Source organism: Pinus tabuliformis, chromosome 4_2 (genome assembly GCF_031772625.1).
Source record: "Pinus tabuliformis cultivar Carrire ecotype Pingquan chromosome 4_2, CPIR1, whole genome shotgun sequence".
Classification (NCBI taxonomy): Eukaryota; Viridiplantae; Streptophyta; class Pinopsida; order Pinales; family Pinaceae; genus Pinus; species Pinus tabuliformis.
Genome location: NC_142304.1, coordinates 771,888,232 through 771,903,424, shown reverse-complemented (window position 1 = coordinate 771,903,424; position 15,193 = coordinate 771,888,232).

Sequence of the window (15,193 nt, the reverse complement as noted above, 5' to 3'; positions counted from 1 at the left end):
GTCACAAAATAATAATAATAATAATAATAATAGATTTAAAATAGTGTTATACTTTAGTTCATTTTTATGATTTTTTTTAATCTGAGTAATGTGAAATGTGTCATGGAATAAGTGTTTTGATTAATATCTATCAATATTTATCAACCAAAATCATAATAGTATAAATCTATATTAATTGTGCTCCTATGTAATTAGTAAAAAAATTAATATCCACTTTAATAAATAGAAAAATTATATATATTTCTTATAATCTATATATATTTTATATCTTATTATTAATATATTCTATATTGGATTTTAATTATTTATATATATATATATATAGATATATATATCATTTTTTTCAAAATGATATTCATTTTATTAACATTTTGACTTTATGTTGCTTGTATTTTTATTGTGTAATTTATTCCATATTATTGTTTTATATGAATAGATAATATTCATTCCTATTTTTAATATATTAACAATAATATTTTTTATTTTGTAATTTATTCTATATTATTGTTTTATATTAGTAGGTAATATGATTCATTCTTATTTTTAATATATTAATGATAATATTTTTAGTGAATACTTCTTTAAATGAATGTGATTATTTTATTTAGAAATGTTTTATTATTTGAAATTAATATATTATAGCTCTAAAAATAAATGATATTTTGTAAATTATTTTATTTATAGTTAGTATACAAATTATATTTGTTTTATAAATATGTTATATGTCAGTTTTATGTTAAGTATTAAAGGAAATATACACCTCTCTCATACACACAATATATTTTATATTTATCAGTACACTACACATATGTTTTATGTCTTTCTCTTTCTCTAGACATGCACTCACAGATATAAAGTCTATGTTGAAATACTTCACTTAAAATCGATATTCAAATATTTTACATAGATGAACATTGAAATATTTTATTTATGGAAAATACTAATTATCTTTTTTTAGTATCCTTTTAAAATCTTACATATCAACTTCATCTTAAGACATTAAACATCTCCTTCATATTGGATTTTGGATGGAACAAATAATCCATTCTATATTTTGTATACGTCTATGTTTTTAATATTTAATTTGACACTATAGAGAAAGCATACCCCCTATAGAGGAAGCATACCCATTCAAGTGGTTAGGGAAGGCCCTCCTCTCTCTAATAGTACGTATGATAGGATTTTTTTATATGATATTGTGTCTTCTTGATATTTTAATTATTGATGAAAGGCGTTAGGGTATGGTATGATTCTCTTTAATCTTGCATAAGGATCCATTAGAATTAAAGTTAATAAATATATGCTAATTAATTAATTTCATATCGTTTAATAATAATTTATTAAATTAAATTAAATAATAATGAAATGGGATTAGTATAGTTATAAATAAATGTAGATTTCTCAACAAACATGGAAGATTTTTCTAGTATGGCTTTAACATTTTCATTGGAAATACATTTAAAATAGTTAAGAAAGTTTCCTCATCTCCTTAGTGCAATGGATGATGCAATTCATTATTCTTGGTATTATGATGCATGTGTTGTCCTTGATGGTAACTCACTTGTAATAGAACAAGTATATGGTGACGAAATGAATCCACAGATTAGTTCAGAGGTGAAAGAATGATGGAACATAATACTAGAATGATGGGTTAAAGGTTTATAGGCCATAATCAAATGTTTGATACAGGTGAATATTTGAAAATCTATACGTGGGATCGTCAAGTCCAAGTTACGTATACATGTGAGTTTGGTGAAGCAAAGTAGCATATGGCTTTTGCACCATGGTATTCTAAATATCGGGGGTCTTTACCATGGTATTGGACCATAGTAATGAGCGCAAAAACGGGTATTGATCCCGTCAAAGATTACCACCGACATTAGTGTAGTTTTGACTCATTGTATTAGATAGGGAATAAACTATATAAACAGGTGAAGATCAAAGTGTTAAGTGTGCAAGTGAAAGGATTGTTGATGAATACTTCAATCTGAAGTATATCTGCATTGTAAGGGCCATAATTGTCACATAGATATGAAATAATTATGCACCAATGAATACAGTAATGGATCAAGACTATGAGACCTGAAATGACTTTTCATTGTATGATATGGTCATGGTTTGAATAGATCTCAGTACTGACGCATGTTTTTTAAGATCTGGGTCTTTCTAAAGTTCTGAAGAGCTGCACAATTTTAGGTCAAAATTTGTCGATCTATATTCTTGTTGGTCTTGAGAAAAGTGTGTATACATGTGGGTTCACTTCTTTAAAGCCGTGTATATAAAGTAAGGGGTTTATGTTCATAAATGACTTATCAACCTTATCAATGTTGTTGTTTCTCTACTATCTGTCAATGATGTCCTCATGTTGATCTGGGTTGAGGGATAATGTCTGAAGTAGAACTGATTGAATGATGAAGTTGAATTTGTTTACATGTTGATTGGTTGAAAAGATTATTGATGTTGTTGACTGTAAGAGGGTTATGTAAGCTAACATAATATTTTAGAATATCTCTGGTCAACTCTGTGTCTCATTTAGAATTACAAGTTTTAAATTTTCAATATATTAAGATCTGTACATGGGTTTCTCTACAGAAAAGTGCGTATGCATGGAGGTTTCCTTAAGAAAAGTAGTGTATACATTTCGGCATTTGAATGATCAGGGTTGCAGTTGACTCTATGTGTTGATGCAGTATTATGAATTCAGTTCTGTATACTGGTTACAGTGATCTGACTATTCCAGTTCATTGGTTGAGTTTTGATTAAGTGTCAGTTGATTCGGTTTCAGTGATTGGATGATTTTTTGTGTCAAAGATTGATGATTTTATTACAATGATGATTGAGAATAAGTGTTGATATTGGATCTAGTGTGAAAAATTATGAAATGTGGTCCATGGATGTTGTTGAGGGTTGGAGCCTTCAGTAAGGAAGTCGAAGCTTCCTTCCAGTAGTAGCTAGCGATCAAATTAAGGGATTGGAGCTCCCTTCCAGTAGGAGCTGGAGAACGAGTGAAGGTTGTAGCCTTCAGTAGGTGGGTGTCTATACTGGTATGAGTCTGCACCAATACAAGAATGTAAGAATTTTTTGATATTAATAAGTTTTGAAGACTGAGACGACAACAATGGTGGTTTTCTCCCACATTGGGTTTCCACCTTAAATCTTGGTGTTCATGTGTGTTACTTATGTGTGATACTTTATTTTGTTCTTACTGCACCTATTTACTGGTTATCAAATGCCTGATAAATCACTTACATTCTGGTTCAAGTTTAACAGATAAAGAATTAGTTATTTTACATGTTTACTGTGCATACACTAGTTTCTTTTACAACAGTCGTGTATACACACTAGTTGGGTTAACTCAAGTCACGTATACATTTCAGAAAAGAAAATTATTGTTGTGAGTTTTTAAAAATACTAATTCACTCCCCTCTCGGTATTTTTCCCAACAATTGGTATCAAAGCCAGGTTCTTAGAAAGAAGCTTGATCACTTGAAGAAATACCTCCCAAGATGAGAAATCAAGAAGAAACGACATCTATCATACCACCACTCTTCAATGGAAATAATTTTATATATTGGAAGACAAGAACCAGATCCTATCTTTAGTCTCTTGGAGTAGATGTTTGGGAAATTGTGGAAGGAGGTTACCAATATCTAGCTGTAGTTCCCACGGATGCAGCAAAAAATAAGACATATGAAACCAATGCCAAAGGTGTCAATGCATTATTGGGAAGTCTGATAGAATCAGAATTTGTCAAAGTTATGTAGCTAAACACAACAAAAGAAATATGGGATAGAATCATTCAATGCTATGAAGTCGATACCAAGGTAAAAAGTGCCAAACTCCAAACTCTCAGAATGCATAATGATGAAAATATTACGAGTTTCTTTCTATGTATAGATGAGATTGTAAATCGCATGAAAAATATGGGTGAATATATAAAGGAAACTACTTTAGTCGAGAAAATCTCAAGATCTCTAACTCCTAAATTAGACTCAAAACTTTCCACCATTGAAAAAAAATAAGATCTACAGACTCTTACTATTGTTCAACTTCATGGAATCCTGACTACTTTTGAAATGAGGAAAGAAGGTACCTCAGAAGTCAAATAAGCTGCATTTAAAGCATCTACAAAAGGAAAAGAAAAGGAAAAATGTAAGTAATCTTGATACATATAAGAAGAATATGAGTTGAACTTTGTAAATAAACTTCAACTGGGCATCGAAAGATTCAGAGGTAAGCTTCCCTTCAAATTTTTTGCTTGTGGTAGATTTGGTCATTATGCTACTAAATGTCCTCATAAAGACAACCATGACAAAGGGAAGGATACTACAAAAGGTAATAGGAGATAGTTTAACAATAGAAGAATTTATTATACTCATGAAGATAGTGATGACTTATCAAATAGTGAAGAAGGTGAATCTAATCAAGATCTTAAATTACTCATGGATTTTGAGAAAAATACTAATGAGTCTAATGATAAATTTTTGGATGCCTTAGAGGAAAAATATTTCTTTGAAGAAATTACTCAACTCAAAATTTGCTTGGAAGAAACAAAAGTATCCATGGATACTTTGAAGCATCAACTCATAGAAAAGGAAAAGCATAATGAGAAGTAGTAAGCCTAAGAAAGGAATTTGAGAAAATAAAAACTCTAAATCTTAGATTTGCTAAAGGATTTGAAACTTTAGACAAAATTATCAAGGTACAATGCTCTCCTCTTATGAAGACAGATCTTGGATACACTAGAGAAACATCTCAAACATAAAAGTCTTTAGCCACTAAATGCAGCAAAAACTAGTTAGCAAAGCGTCAGGAATGCAGCAAAAATCAGTAAGCAAAGCTTCAGTAATGCAACAAAAATCAGTGAGCAAAGCTTCAGTACTCACCAAAATAATAAAGGCATTCCACAAGTAAATCATGTTCACTTCAATCCAAGGATGGAAAACAACAAAAGCATCAATCAAAAGGTAAAAACCACTAGAAGATTCTGTGATCACATAAATTTCTTCTTTAATGGACAATGTTTCTCATGTCATAATTTTGGTGATAAGGCTACTCAATGTGTTGCATACAAACCTATCATGACTAGAGAAGAAAGAAAACAAAGGAATGAGATAGGATTCAAGAAGAACACTTATAATATATTCTCACCTCTTATAGATTAAATTTAATGCTCATTTTGCAATAACTTTGGACATGAAGAATCTGAATGCAGGAGAAAATTACAGCTAACATCTCAAAAGGAGAAAATATCAACAAATTCTAAGGTATGGAAAAGGAAGGAGTTACAGTCTAAAATTTGTGGCATAGCATCGTTTGCAGAAGGACAAGAAAACCAATGCTACATTGATAGCGGATGCTCAAAACACATGATAGGTGATAAAGATAAACTTATTTCATACAATGCTTTAGAGAAAGAAAAGAATGTCACTTTTGGAAATGACTCACCTGCTGTCATTAAGGGTAAAGGTTCTATTTTTCTAAAAGAAAAAGTTAAAGCTGGTAATGTTATGTATGTTGATGGATTAAAGCATAACTTGTTGAGTGTTATCCAAATGTGTGATCAAGGAAATGAGGTAGTATTCCGATCACAAGAATGTGTGGTTTGTGAACTTGACACAGGAAAGACCATAATAAAAGGAACAAGAACCCTGAGCAATCTGTATATATTGAAAGGTGGCCAAGAACAATGTTACCTAGGCAAGGAAGAATAAAACTGGTTATGGAACAAAAGGTTGGGACATCTAATATTCTCTCAAATAAGCAAATCAGGCAGGCTCAAAGCTATTCGTTATCTACCCTACATCACCATACCAAAAAGTACCATATGTAAGTCATGTCAATTTGGTAAGAAAACCAGAGTTCAATTCAATGCAAAAGAAGTGTAAGAAAGTAAACCTCTTGAACTTATACATACTGATTTGTGTAGACCAGTAAGGAGAAAGTCACCTCATGGAGAATAATACTATATCTTATTCATTGATGACTTTTCTAGAATGTGCTGGATCGGTTTATTGAAACAGAAAGATGAATCATTTGATAAATTTAAAGTCTTCAAGGTATTATTTGAAAATAAATTAGATCTAAAAATAAAATGTCTCAAATCTGACAGAGGAGGAGAATACATATCAGGTGAATTCTTTGATTTCAGTGAACAACATGGCATAAAAAGATAATTTTTTGTAGCTAAAAATCCTCAACAAAATGACATGGCAGAAAGAGCTGACACAACTACTAGGATTTGGTAAATGGGAGGGAGAAGCTACCAGAGTGCGAGTGTTTGTGGTCTAACTTGGTGTAAGAAGAGATTCAGTGGAACACCATATATGGATCCTCATCCAAGCATGATGATGAGTAGAATTGTGCCTTAGCTGGAAAAGAAAAGAAAGGGAAAGGGAAGTCATCCCATTCCAAATCAGATTCTAGTCAGGGAAGAAAGAAGAAGGACTTTTCAAAGATTAAATGTTTTCACTGTCATGAGCTGGTACATTATGCCACAAAGTGTTCACACAATAAGTTTAGCAAGAATCCCTTAAGAGGAGCGGCAAGTGAATCTCTTTCTTCACAATTCGAGTTGGATTTCACCCTCATTGCTTGCATGGTGACATCAGTGATGGGTAGTGTGTGGTATCTGGATAATGGAGCCTCATTCCATATGACCATAAACAAAGAATTCTTTAGTGACTTGGAGGAGAAGGACCTCCAGATGCACATCGAAATGGGAGATGATGGAAGTTATAGCACGATCGACATTGGTACTGTTACGTTTTAGAGGGAGTCTAATTCTCCTCTAACATTAAAAGATGTCATGTATGTTTTGGGTCTGAAGAATAATTTGGTTTCAGGATGGGTCACAATGCCTTAAACATGGGTAAGGAAGGAAAACAAGTTCCTTAAGATATTATTGAATCTTCTCAAGCTCAAGAGCCTTGAATGAGTCCTTGAACCACTATATGAATTATTTTTAGGCATTTTTTGTAAGCCTTTGAGTGGGATACAAGGGCCATGAGTTGGTTTTGTGAATTGAAAATGGGTATGGATGTCTAAACATGGTCAGGGGGGTAAATAAGGGATTTTATCCCTAATTGAACATTCTCTTACCTGAGAACCATGAACAGTCCTTTTACATAACAACATAAGTAACATTTACATTGGTTGGGGAGTAAAAAAGAAACATTAATCCATATGCATAACTTCTCTCACTCAAGCACCATGAACACATTCTCATACCACCACATAAGAGAAATATGGTTTGCAAGGCCTTGACTCAAGAACCATGAAAGAACCATGAACATGTTTTTAGAGCACCACATAGGATAGTGGATGGTTATTAATGCCTTATTGAACATTTTAAATCTTAAGACCATGAAAAACACTTAGAAACCATGAATTGAGCCCTCTATAGGGAGTCCTTGACATTTGAGTTGAATATGTGCACCACTATGAGGTCTTAGACATCATGGATGGTCTCTAGTTGGTGACCATATCTAGAGGAGGGAAATAAGATCGTTTATCCCTATACCTTGGTTCTTAGGCTCAAGCGCCATGGATAATTCCTCAAACCTCCACATCTAACATCTGTTGGTTATAAATGTGCTCTATGGGTGCTATGAGTACCATGACTAGGTTATTTATGCACTAAGAACATGTTTAGATGTCTAAACAAGGTCACGGGAGACGAATAATGGGCCTTATACCTTAAGGGATTCTTTTCAATCTCAAACACCATGAAAAAAACATAATACCCATGGAGCTTCTAAGGCTATAATGATGAACATGTTCTTAAACAACCTCATGAGATCCTTGTATGACATCTTTGGGTTACTGGAGAGATATGGATGCCATGAACCATAAAACATGCCTTGAATGAGAATGTGTGTTGGGCCCACCCGATGAACCATTCTTAGGTCCATGGTTGGGGTTCTTTAACATCTAAGTAGGACATGGCTGCCTTAGGTAGCTTTTATTTACTATAAATATGTCGCAAGATCTAAATATGGTTAGTGGAAAATAAGGGAATTAAGTAATAAATGAGCCTTCTAGAGCTTAAGTTCTATGGTTAGGAGAGGAAAAAATTTCTTCCTTAGGCTATAAAAACCACTTCTTCATCTCAATTATAATGAAAAACACTTGTAAGCTAGAATACCAATAATATCTAGGGAAGTTTTAGGATCAATGTTGGATATAGATGCCAATAGGAGTTTTTGTGCATCAAGGATTTGTTGCAAGACTATGAACATGGTAAAGGAAAAACTTCCATAAGATATTACTGAATCTTCTTGGGCTCAAGAGCCTTAGATGATTCATAGAACCAAAACATCAATCCTTTATATGGATTTTTGGTAGGCCTTTGAGCGGAATATGGGTGCCATGAATAGGTTTCATGCAATGGAAATGGGTTTGGATGCGTAAACATGATTAAGTGGGTAAAAAAGGGTCTTGACCCATAATTGAACCATGTGAAGCTCCAGTATTATGAATATACCCTACACATAATGACACAAGATGTCACTAAGGGGTCTTTGCCCTAAGAGTTGGATATGGGTGGCACTAAGATGTTTCATGCATTATGGTTGGGTATTGATGCTTTGAACATATATTTGGTATAGAAAAAAAACTCACAACCTTGATATTAGTCAAGGGAGGGAAATAACAACCTCATTCCATAAATAACCACTACATGAGGGCCCAGATGGTTTGTGGGTCCTTATCATCTTCAAAAATTGAAAATAATTATCTTCAAATGTTATTGAAGCTTGTCATGATCAAGAGCCTTGAACAAATACTCAAATGAACAAACATGAACTTTGTAGGATTTATTTGGCCTCTTAGTAGGATACATGTACCATGGGTTTGTTTGGGAATCTGAAATGTGGGTCAAGGAATAAACATGGTGAAGGGGTAAACAATGAAATGAATCCCTAATTGAACCTTCTCAAACATAAGCACCATGAACGACACCAATAAGTAATGACAAATTCCCTCTCTAAGGGGTTTTGCACATGTAAGTTGAATATTGGTGGAATTATTTTGTCTTAGGTATCATAGATGAATCTTAGGTTCATGCCATAGTTGAGGGAGGGAAAGAAGAGACTCTAGCCCTTAATTTTCTTCTCATGCTAAAGGGTGAATCCATAAATATATGAACAACTTTTTAGTGAAATGTGGGAATGAAAAATTGATGTTTCACATTTTTTTTTAATTGAAACCTTCAAACTCATATATTTGAATGAATAAGTAATCCTTCATATTTAAATAAAAACAATTGAAAACATAAATTTTATTATTTTTTTGAAGTGAACAAATTAAAGACAGATTTTTGTTCCCAAAATTGCATTTCACCTTTTACCTAAGATGTAAAACCGATAACACTCCTCTTTTGAATAAGAAAACATCTATAGGGTGCACACACATATTTTTAAATGTTTTAGTTGTGTAGTTTTAGAGATATATTTTTGTCTTTGGGGGGCTTGACTATTCGACAAAATTATATGTATAAGTTTTAGAATGATAAAAATGAGAAAATGAGAAATTTTTGTCATTGGATAGAGAATTCAATGATGAATATATATGCATCAAGTCCACCACTTTCCATAGAAGAAATGAAAGAATTTCACCCATTGAAAAAGATGAAGTTCCATGAAAACTCACAAAAATGGCAAAGGATTATTAATTTTGAAGCCCTTTATCGATGTCTAAGTCTCCATCACATTTTTTAAAATTCCTTAAAAGCGCTCAACTGTGGTATTTTAAAACCCTTAATCAAGGTTATTTTCAAATAAATAATTGTTTTTAGTTTAAACGTCTTGATTGATGTTTTAAGCCCTCGATTAAGGTTTCAAAACTTGTTCAAGGGTTAAAAACTTGATTAAGATAAAATCTTGATTGAGGGTCCACATAAGCCATTTTCATGTGCATGGCTTGCCAAAAAGTGGGATTGATATTCCTAAGTTCACAGTGAAGTGCCATGGAAATCCTCAAACATGCAGATTAGAACTTTGCTGGTTATCATTTGCTTCCAACGGTGATGTGGGCACCATTAATAAGTTGGTCACCAAGAATGCATCTAGATATATAACCAAGATTGTGAGAAACAAGAACAACCTATGCTCTAAATGATTCTTATCTCCATTGCTACAAAAAAACCTAAAATCGACCAAATATTGCATACCATGTTCACATTTTCAATATGAGTTGTTTACCAAGGGACACTATGATGCTTTCAATGATATTGATGGGTATTTCCATCTTGATAATGGTTAGGAAAGTATAATAAGGGCCTTTGGCATTTAACAAAGGCTATTGGGCTTGAGCATGGTGAAATATGCATTGACACACCACATAGGACCTTTCTATAGGATGCTTTCTCTCTAAGTGAGATATGGCTGTCATTATTTGGTTTTGGGAATCAATGTTGGATCTAAAAGCCTAGACCAGGGTCAAAAAGGAATACAAGGTCCTTATGTGGGAAAATAAACCTTCTAGGTTGCAAGTATTATTAACATGGTATTCAACCATGACACATGTCCTCTCTATAGAGTCTCTAACACCCATGTAGTATTCCTTTTGTCGTTAGGCATAGAAGGGATGGGCCTAAGCTCTTGACTATGCCTAGGTGAGAAAAGTAGGTCCTAATGCTAATGTTTTGCATTTGAAACATAAGTCCTAATAATAAAGGAAAGGAAGACTCACATAGTTATGAATTTATGTAATAAAACACATGAGTATTACTATTAATGCATGTGCATTCCTGTATATTCCAAAAATGGTGGACTTGCCTCTTTTCCTATATATGTTAGATGAGTCAGCTACTTTGTTTTTAACTTCAAATTAACAAACCTTGTTGTTCAATCTGCATAATAAAAAACAAATCCATTTTTTAACACCCTATTCTTACCGCTAATTTCAACCATATATTTGAGATATAATCTACATGTTCATCAATTATGAAATTGTGCACTCATTAAATATTTGTATGAAGATACAAGATATTTGATCATTTCAATACAAAATACATGAGCATATAGAATAAAAAGTAACATACCACAAATAGAAGAATGCAATTTTTTTAATTTATCAAATTTCCATAAATGAAAGTGATATATATTCCAAAAACCAAACTACTTTTCATTTCATATCCTAATAAGTTGTGCAAGTACATATAATAAATCCTAGTCAATAGATTGTTTTTTTTCTAGATTTCTATCACAACTAAACAGTAATGATGGGGAAGCATTAACCTGCATCATGCCAACCAAATACATAAAATGACATAAGAGATCATAGCACAAACAATGTAATACAAATATGAGTTCAAAAGTTAATTCTAGCAGAGGAGTGGTTCAAGTTTAATGTAAAAGTCCAAGTGGAGCCATTAGAGAATTTTTTAGTTTTAAAATGAGCTTCAAAACAAAAATGTACAACCAAAATCAAATTTATAAGAAATAATATGATTCAAGATGATGATGATGATGTCAATCATGGGGGATGGTTCACCATTTTTGGAGTAAAAAAGTAAAAAAATTAAAGAATAAAAAAATTAAAATTAAAATTAAAAAAAAAACACTTTTTCAATTCATATTTTCAACTTATCTCCCTACGATTTTACTCAAATTTAGAGCCAGATCACTCATTGGATGTGGAATTTAATTCCTCTTCTAAGGAGTACCCATGTTGCATACTTTTGATGGACCATGCTATACGAAAAATGAGAAATACATGAAAAACACGATTGCAAACACACTTTTTCATGTATTTCTCATTTTTCATATAGCAGGGTCCATCAAAAGTATGCAACATGGGCATTCTTTGGATGAAGAATTAAATTCCACATCTAATGAGTGCTTCCGCTGGAAATTTTAGTAAAACCGTATGGATATAAGTTGAAAATACGAGTTGAAAAAGTAGTTTTTTTCCCCTCTAAAATTTGATGATGTAATATAGTCTTATTTTATTATTTCCACTATTATTATATTAATATTGTTTAATAGGCCCATTTTAAACCTCAAAATTTCTCTAATGCTTGAGAGATAAGTTATGGAAATATGCTAAACTTGTTTAGATTTAAAGGTCGAAATGCTTATATCAATGCCCTATAGTCCTGTTGAGGGCCCCGAAGTCGGGTCAACAACAAGGGGGATACCCACCCGGTCCGGAACCTGGTTGGCGGCTCCTTGCCCGTTTGGAGTAGCGGGTCCGACTGGGGGTAATGGGACCAGTTTCCCAATGTGATGGGTTTGTGTGTGTGCGTAGAGTCTGATGATATTAATCTAGAGGTTTTTCTAAACTAGTCTTGATTTTAACTGCTAAACTAACTCTATGCTAATGTAATCTAATGAAGAGAAATACATCTGATCTATGCTAACCCGGGGTGTTTTTCTTTTGTTTATGCAATCTAGAAAGATTTCTAACAGCAGCTGGTAATAAAGATCATTCAACTGATATCAGAATATAAACCAATAAAGATAAACCGTTCTGCATAAGAAGTTAGGCACAGTAGTTGTGAAAAACATATCGCATAATCAGTTTTCTATATGTTAAGCATGATTAAATGTTCCCACCGTACAGAAGTGCCAAATGGTAATGCAGACATTCATACAATAACATATAAAGAACTCAGCTACATATCACTTTAGGGATACTAGCAGAATCTAGTCAAGAGATAAAAGTACCATTTATGACTAATTTCACCAATAAACTTCAAGTAATAATGATTTATTTCTACTTTTTCTAACATCTGCTAAGAGTACAGAAGTGCAACATCAGTAACAGATATTAAAATTCAAACATAAATAAATCTTGATCCATCTATTCATCAAAAACCTCCTCTGAGGGTGCAGAAGTGCATGTTCTGAGGATAAGTTTTTTGACAGATTTCCGGACCCTTCTCCAAAAACCATGAGAAGGGTTAAATACTACTAGCTAATTGATATTAGTTACACGAATCTAGGGAATCGGCTTCAAATGACCGCCCTTTACTAAAAGAAAATTTATTTCTAAAACTTTAAATCTAATTTCTGACCGTTTCTGTATATTCTCTTTAGTGCTGTCAACAGCACAACGTTTTCCTGGAAAGAGTCGGCTGACTGCCTTCTTCTTTTGCTTAGGAGATAAAAGTGGAAATAACAGGAGCTGGCTATTCCTTCTGACAGACCGGAAGATATTTTCGAAAACCTTTCTCTAGCTGGGTGTATTCGCCGCGTGTATACTTAGCACAACCCAGGTTCTTCTCGAACTGATTTTGTTGTTGCTGTTTTGGTTTCCGGTTGTGCGAATGACTGAGTGGGTTAGGATTCGTGCTGTATGGACAACTCTCTGTTTTAAGAATTGTTTCCGTTCTTTGTTCCAGGTTTTCCTGAAGCGTCTTCCTTCTCATGCGCTTCTTTCTCTGCTTTACCAAGTCTGAGCTTCAGGATCTTTTCTGAACACGCTGCTTTTGTGCGCCTTTGACTCTGAGTCCTGGATAGTCTAATTTCATCAGTGCCGGTTGTCTGATAGTCTGGAATCCGCGGTCCTGCTGCATGCGGCATCCGTTTGCGGAGGCATCTTCCCTCTGCTGTTTGATTAGCGCTTTCCCCTTTCTCTCAGATGTTTCCTGCATATAGATTTATATCAGTTGCGTGTCTTGCAGTCTACGCAAAGAAGAAGGGAAATGAAAAGATTGACATGAAAGCATTAAACTCTAATGAATGCGTAATCCTGACATGCATCATGACTTGACTCTTCGATAAATGCGATGCAATCATTCCTTGATACTCAAGCATGAAGTCATTAAATTCCTTCAAGGCGCGCACTTAATCCTGGGCTTTGTCATGTGATAAGTCTTTTCAGATCGCAGATCGCAAATCGCTGCCATCGCAGATCGCAAATCGCAGATATCGCAGATCGCAAATCGCAGATATCGCAGATCGCAAATCGCTGCCATCGCAAATTTTGCTTAATGGTTATGCCGTATAGCGTGATGCTTGCGATTTGCGATTTCGCATATCGGCGGTCGGTGGTTTTCAAAGGTCATCTTTTTTTTAAAGGGGCGCGTGTGATGTATGCGACGCGATGAACTTCGCATCGCTCATTCGCGGTCTTGCTTTTCGCGCTCGAGCCATGCTTCGGCCTTTCTTTGCAATGCGATTTAAGCCTTAGGGAGAGAAATATAAAAACTTTAGAAAAATATTTTTTTTTGGGATTTTTGTTCAGGGTCCCCTCTTTGCTTGACGTTATTGCTAATGTCAAGTGAAGAAGGGGGGTTGTTGGTGACCACAACAAGTCCCGACTCCCTTTTTCATTTCAGGAGAAGAAACAAGGCCTTATTGACCCTATAACAAAATGGAAAATAATTTTTTCTTTGTATGATATTACAAACACTAATTTAATATGAATTTTTTTTATTAGATTAGAATTTACTATGTAGAAGTTTCACAAAAGAAGCATGTTCTTCTTTTCGCCAACTAGAGATCATTTGAAATTTATTTTGGAATCATCATTATGCTCATTGGTATTGCAATTTTGTTTAAAACAAGTTGAAGTACACTTTCCTCAGTAAGATCCACTAGAAAGGGACTCTCTTAGGGAATGAGGATTCCATTGAAGTGAAATATAACAACATAATCTACTTCCCTAATGGAAACATATATGATCTTGACTCAAAACAAGGTTATATTTTCTATAATTACGATGGTTATCTTGACCATATACATGAGATTGCCTTTCACTATTAGTGATGTTGTTTATATATTGTCTCAAATCAAAAGATAAGTATCTTGACAATAGACATTCAAGAACGACTACCTTTAATGCCATGGATGTCCAAAAGATAAGTATCTTGAAAATAGACATTGAAGAACGACTACCTTTAATTCCATGGATGTCCCTTCTACTTGTAATGCTAAATTTCATGTTTAAAATCTATAAATTGTATACGAAAACTAAAACTAAAACTAGAAATAAATTCCACTAACAATTTATCTATTCATGACTAAATTTGTAAATTAACAATTAATTTCTAGAAATAAACATTACAAATATGATCTTTATGAGATATAAAATGATTACTTCTTAATACAAAACTATGTTTCGCACATTAAATTTGAAGCACTACATATATGTGATTTCTTAACTCTACTTGTCTCAACCTTATATCCAATATGTTAACTTCTATTATATGTCAACAACATATATAAAAGAACATAAAACATCA